We start from the raw sequence: 6187 nt of genomic DNA, 5'->3' as shown, positions 1-6187 counted from the left end.
TGATTCTCTCTGGTTTCATTCATGAAATCCATGTGTGATTTAGAAAGGGCAGTGAGGAGGTCATTGTGAGATTTCTTTTCTAGAGGAAGGAAACCAGGTGGCGCGTTCAAGGCATTGTTAGGATTACCGTAGGATAGATTAGGATGGTTCCTTAATCTGTTATCATATGAATTGGAATAAGGGTAATTCTTCCTTCCTTGATTCATCACATAGTTTAATTGCTCCAAAGTTTGTGGATTCAAAGAGTCCATAATGCATTCTCCAATTCCATGTTGTCCATTGCACCTATCACAAATTTGTATAATAGAATTCACAGGATTAGTGGTTAACATGTCCAATTTTCTTACCATATTATCCACCTTGGCATTAAGTGCTGTAATGGCGTCTATTTCATAAACTCCTGCGGTTCTTCTCCTTTCAGAATTGTTTTGGTAATGGCTGTTGCTTGGCATCTCTTCTATTAACTCATATGCTTCATCAATTCCCTTCTTTTCAAAGGATCCACCTGCAGCTGCATCTAAAGTGATTTTGATGTTAGGAGATAATGCATTATAGAAGGTTTGTACCTGTAGCCACTTAGGCAAACTGTGATGTGGGCACTTTCTCAACAAGTCCTTAAATCTTTCCCAAGCTTCATACAAGCTCTCTTGGTCATGATGAGCAAATGTCATTATCTCATTGCGCAATTTGGTGGTTTTTGAGGAAGGGAAGAATTTTGCTAGAAACTTTTGAGCTAATTCATCCCATGTTGTGAAACTTCCAGCGGGACACGATTGTAACCAGGATCTCGCTTTATCCCTAAGAGTGAAAGGGAAAAGTCTGAGTTTGATTGCATCTTCAGAAACACCATTCTGTTTGAAAGTATCACAAATTTCCAGAAAATTTGTGATATGGGCATTAGGATCTTCACTAGGCAAACCCCCATATTGGATCGAGGTGGAGAGCATTTGGATAATTGCGGGTTTAATCTCAAAATTATTAGCTTCCACCCTAGGTCTTGTAATGCTCGAGGTTGTCCCATTCAGATTAGGTGTTGTGTAATCTCTCAAGGTACGGACCGGATGTTGAAGTGGGGGTCCGACTATGTTCTCGTTTTCGTTTTCGTTTTCGTTGGCCATGTCTGCTTGTTGTTCAAGTTTTATTTCTCGTGCTTTTCTTGCAGCGTTGTGCCTACGAAAAGTTCTTTCAATTTCTGGATCAAAGATTAGAGGCTCAGTCTTCCTTGATCTTCTTTGCATAAAACACCTGAACTAATTCTTGAAAGAAATTTAAATAAAAATAAAAGAATGTCTAAATTAACAATAGGGTAATTCGTATTGATATTGATAACGCCAATCCCCGGCAACGGCGCCAAAAACTTGACAGTGATTTTCGCAAGTGTACGAAATCGCAACAAGTAATATAGAGTAAGAGAGTATTGTATCCACAATGATTGTATATCAATTACCAAAATTATGTTAACATATTATTATTTAAACGATAATAAGAGAGAATTGTTGTAAGGAAAATAAATTTGAAAGTAAAAACAGAAAGAGATCAAGCACAAAATTTAGGTGAAAAGAAATCAGGGAATTAAACTACTAGGGAATTTGATTTCACTTAATTCTATCCAACTTATGCTATTAGTTCATTAATCAATTTTAATTGTTCAAGTAGGAGAAACAACCCTAGAATTACTAACAAGCTCTCCCGATGTATTGTTAACTATTCTAACCTAGTCTAATTACCTATCTTCCAATAGTGAAATCAAACATAAATTAGATCTTTGAGTTTTGTGGTTGTTTTGTGAGTTCATAGCCTAAGATCATTAACTTATGAAAACCCCCCTTGAGTCAAACCATATAGCTTTCGCGTCAAGTTATTATTCTCAAGTAATTTATTATCTTTGTCATATCAAAAATCCTTCTCCCGATAGTGATTATTGAAATAATTCAATCCAGGGGAAAAGTTCTACCTGGAAGCTTTAAGCACAATAATAAATTATAACAAGAACAATGAAAAACAAATCTAATATTATAAATTGGAATCGAATTAAGTTACATCAAATCCCTAGTATAAGAGTTTAGCGGGACATAGTAATTAAATAAAACTCAGCCATACTTGAATTAATCATCATACTTAGTGATAATAATGAAAAGAAAAACAAGATGAAGAGTTTAGAGATAAAACTAGGTCACAGCTATGTGGATGGCTCCCTTGAATCTTGGCACAAATCTTGGATGCTTGAAGTCTTCTAAGAGAGAGAGAATTATGCAGAAAATAGCACAAAAAATGAGATTCCCAGCAATGAGACGTTCCCCTCTTTATATAGAGCTCCTGAAGGCAAATCTGACTCCGTTTAGGAAATAGAATCCTTATGTAGTGCAAAATCTTCTATAGGAGATCATGACTGTTTAGGCCTTGGATTTCTTCTTAACTGGGACTCCTTTCTGTTCTAAAATAGGTCTAGGTCTTGTTTAGTACGTTTAGGAAACTCTCCGAGACGGGCCCATGTGAGGAAAAGATTGATTTGCGTCTTTAGATCACGCTAGTTCTGTCTTCGAAGCACGGGCGTGCCATTATGCACGGCTAGGGCGTGCTTGCTTCTGCCCTTCCCACCTGGAATGTTATGGGCATGCTAGACTTGACACGCCTTAATCCCCTTTTAGGCACGGCCATGCTCTTTGGCACAACCTAGACCGTGCTTACTCCTGACTCTCCCTTGATTTCCTTAGCTTTTAGCACGGTTGTGCTTTCTAGCACGGCTTGGGTGTGCTGGAGGCTGAGTATCTTGCCTTGTAATGTTCTTTTCTGTGCCAAATTCCTACAATTTTCTCTTAGATCAAGCGGATTAAGAATCAAGGAAGCTTTGAACAAAATTATACTAAAAATGAATTTAAAATCAAAGCAAAGTGATAAAACTTATTAAAATCCTAATAAAAACTATATTAAAAATACTATAAAATTAACACCTATCAGAAATCTTCTCATCATTACCTTGAGCCTTATGAATCTGATGAATCAAAGTAGGCCTAATCATCAACTCGGCCTCAATAAATCCATCACTAGATACAAATAAATGTTTGTTCATCGCTCGCAGGGCTACCGGAGATTTCTTGCTAAGAGCATCAATAACCATTCGCTTTACCCGGATGGTGGTCGATAGTGAAATCATGATCTTTCAACAATTCAACCCATCTTCTCTATCTCAAGTTCAGCTCCTTTTGAGTAAATAAATGTTTTATGACTCTTGTGAGCAGTAAAGAGACTACATTTCTCACCATATAGATAATGCCTCCAAATCTTCAGAGTAAAGACAATAGCTGCTAACTCCAGGTCATGTGTAGGATAGTTCTTCTCATGCAACTTAAGCTGCCTTGACGCATAAGCAACTACTTGCCTTTCCTGCATAAGTACACAACCAAGTCTGTTTTATGAAGCATCATTATACATATTATAAATCTTAGCTGCGCCAGGCTGAATCAATACTGGGGCTTCAGTCAACGTCTTCTTCAATTTATCAAAGCTGGCCTGACACTACTCATTTCACTCGAATATGACATCTTGACGAAGTAATCTTGTCATAGGGGCAATAATAAGAGAAAACCCCTTGACAAACTGCCTGTAATAGCCTACCCAACCCAAGAAACTTCTCATCTCTACAATGTTTCTCGGTGGTTTCCAATCAGGCACTGCTTCAACTTTCTTCAAATCTACTTTTGTTGACGCGTAATTTTATGCCCCCACCTAACCCAGTGATGACATAAGGATAAGGAATAAAGAAGCACGGTCAACCAGAAGTGTTTTAAACCAAAATTTGATTTAAACCAATTCAAAGAGTCTGACCTGCGTTAGGGTTGCGTCACGCAGCTACAGCCTGCGTGACGGCACCAGTAGTTGCGTCACGCAACTCCGACCAGGCTGACATCTTTTGGACAGGTCCGTGTAACGGTATGCACTGTTTGTATGGATACGCGGCAATCGTATGAAAAGTAAGCTACGTCACGCAGCTCGCGGGTGCGTCACGCGGGTGCGTCACGCAGCTACTACCTGCATGACGCAGCTTTGTTCTGTTGCCCTACCCATATAAATACAACATTTTCATTTCTAAACGGGACTTTTCTCTCGTTTTTCTCTGGACTTTGATATTTTAGACAGAGAGAAATTTGATTGTGGCTAGGGTTTTCCCCAAGAAACTCAAGTGAGTAACCTTGAGGAAGATTAAGCCATTAGAAAGATAGATTAAAAAAACTAAAAAAAGACAAAAGACATAAAAAGAGAAAAAGAGAGAAAAGAAAGAAAAGAAACGTTTTCATTGCTAAAATTTGGTGCTGAACACTTCTGGGATCATGAAGCCTAGTTCCCAAATTATCTAAATCATATGCAATCTTCGAATCTGAGGGTTAGGTAATCATCTAAACCTTCCTTTTCATTTTTAGTTATTTATTTGTGAAAAATCTCATTTTCTTGGTATTTAATTAGTTTGGTGTTGATTAAACAACATTTTGCCCATTTCTGAGTGTTTCTGAGTTATATTTAACCTTTGTTAATAAAAAGAACACGTAAAAAGAATAGTTTGAAAGGTAGTTACGGACCAGAGCAGCTGCGTCACGCAGCTACTACCTGCGTGACGCAACTGTTCATGTCCAAAAGACCTTGACTTTGCTTAGACCACCTGCGTGACGCAACTCTTCGTGCGCATAGTCTTTATTTTGTTTTTACATTTTTATTTAATATTATGTTTTAAATAAATGATTAATAAATCTGGAGATTTTGATAAAGTCACGAACAGTTCCGTCGCGTAACTAAGAGTGCCGTCACGCGACTGTTCTTCATAGAATAGTTGCATGACGCAACTGTCCTAAAGTTCCAGAATAATAACTAAGAGTTCCGTCACGCGACTGTTCTTCATAGAACTGCTGCGTGATGCAACTGTCTTAAAGTTCCAGAATACTTTTTTTTTATTTATTTTATTTTAATTTCATGACTTTAAATGAAGGTTTAACTTTAATTCAAGAAATGATCAATAATGGGCAGATTGTGTTATAATCAAGCTAAACAAATTAATTTACTATGATTTTGAGATTTTAGGATTTATTATTTATATTATTTAAATTATATTATTAAATCCGGTTTATGGCCCGCCTTTAACCATAAGGCAAGAGCGAGTCTTTAATTATTTCTGTTATGGGTGGATGATGAATTTGATGATGATTTATGATGAATGCGATGAATGAACCTATTTGGGACGGTTAATTAATTTTCCACATAGGAGCTCGGTTCAATTTAATCGGGTTGGGTTTAATTAAATAATTTGGCTTTTCTAAAATAAAATCGATTAGAAATTGTAGGTTAAAAGAGGCCGATTTTAACCTACATAGGAGCTCGGTTCAATTTAATCGGGTTGGGTTTAATTAAATAATTTGGCTTTTCTAAAATAAAATCGATTAGAAATTGTAGGTTAAAAGAGGCCGATTTTTTGGGCGTCGGCTTCCAACGAGCCGACGTACCTAATTCCCTTACCTAGAACCGCACACGGTTCGCCTGACCAGTTTTTCAAAATAATTGGCCTTAAATAAAAATTGGGTTAAATAATAATTGGCCTTAAATAAAATTGGAAACGGTCCCATTGCCGAAATAATGGGTGGCGACTCAAATATTTTAAGACCGATTTATTGGCACCGCGTTTCCCAAAAGGTTTTTAACACCGTTTTCCAATAATTCTAAACTAAATAAAAAGAAGTTTTCCGAGATCCTTTTCCGGGGTTTTAAAGGATCTCAACTCTCCATAAAATAATAATTTTGGGAGATAGGGAGGGGCGAAAACAGTTTGGCGACTTCACTGGGGATTTTTGCACCCACTAATCCCCGATTGTTTTTAATAATTAAGTGGTTGCAATTAGGAATTGACTCTAAAAAAACCTACTTTTTCTAAATAAAATTGATTAGAAAAGCCGATGGAAAATTGTTAATCGTCCTATGTGCTTAATTGCTTTATTTTCTTTTATAGGATTTTTTGCATTCATACCGCATTTCTCTTTTCTCACCACATTCTACCCGTATCACCCTTCGGTACTGGTGTTAACTTTGACGGTGGATCTAGCCTAAACCTCGCATTTTAGGTGCATCCATCCGAGAATTAAACATTACTACCAACCGCAAGCCTAGTACCTTAAAGGTGCGTCAAAAGGAGTAGGCCCAACAAAGC

General features: G+C 37.1%; 1 non-coding gene across 1 annotated transcript; it reads left to right on the top strand.

The window, feature by feature from the left end:
* Positions 1 to 582: 582 nt before the first annotated feature.
* LOC149495621 (small nucleolar RNA R71) lies at positions 583 to 689 on the top strand. The gene has a single exon (XR_016321509.1). It is a non-coding gene; the product is annotated as a small nucleolar RNA R71 (small nucleolar RNA).
* Positions 690 to 6187: the final 5498 nt, after the last annotated feature.

This window comes from Jatropha curcas, chromosome 6, assembly GCF_041381405.1.
Source record: "Jatropha curcas cultivar XTBG-Jc1 chromosome 6, XTBG_Jcur_1.0, whole genome shotgun sequence".
NCBI classification, from domain to species: Eukaryota; Viridiplantae; Streptophyta; class Magnoliopsida; order Malpighiales; family Euphorbiaceae; genus Jatropha; species Jatropha curcas.
The sequence above is the reverse complement of the archived record's forward strand: the minus strand, read 5'-3'. Positions and strand labels throughout refer to the sequence as shown.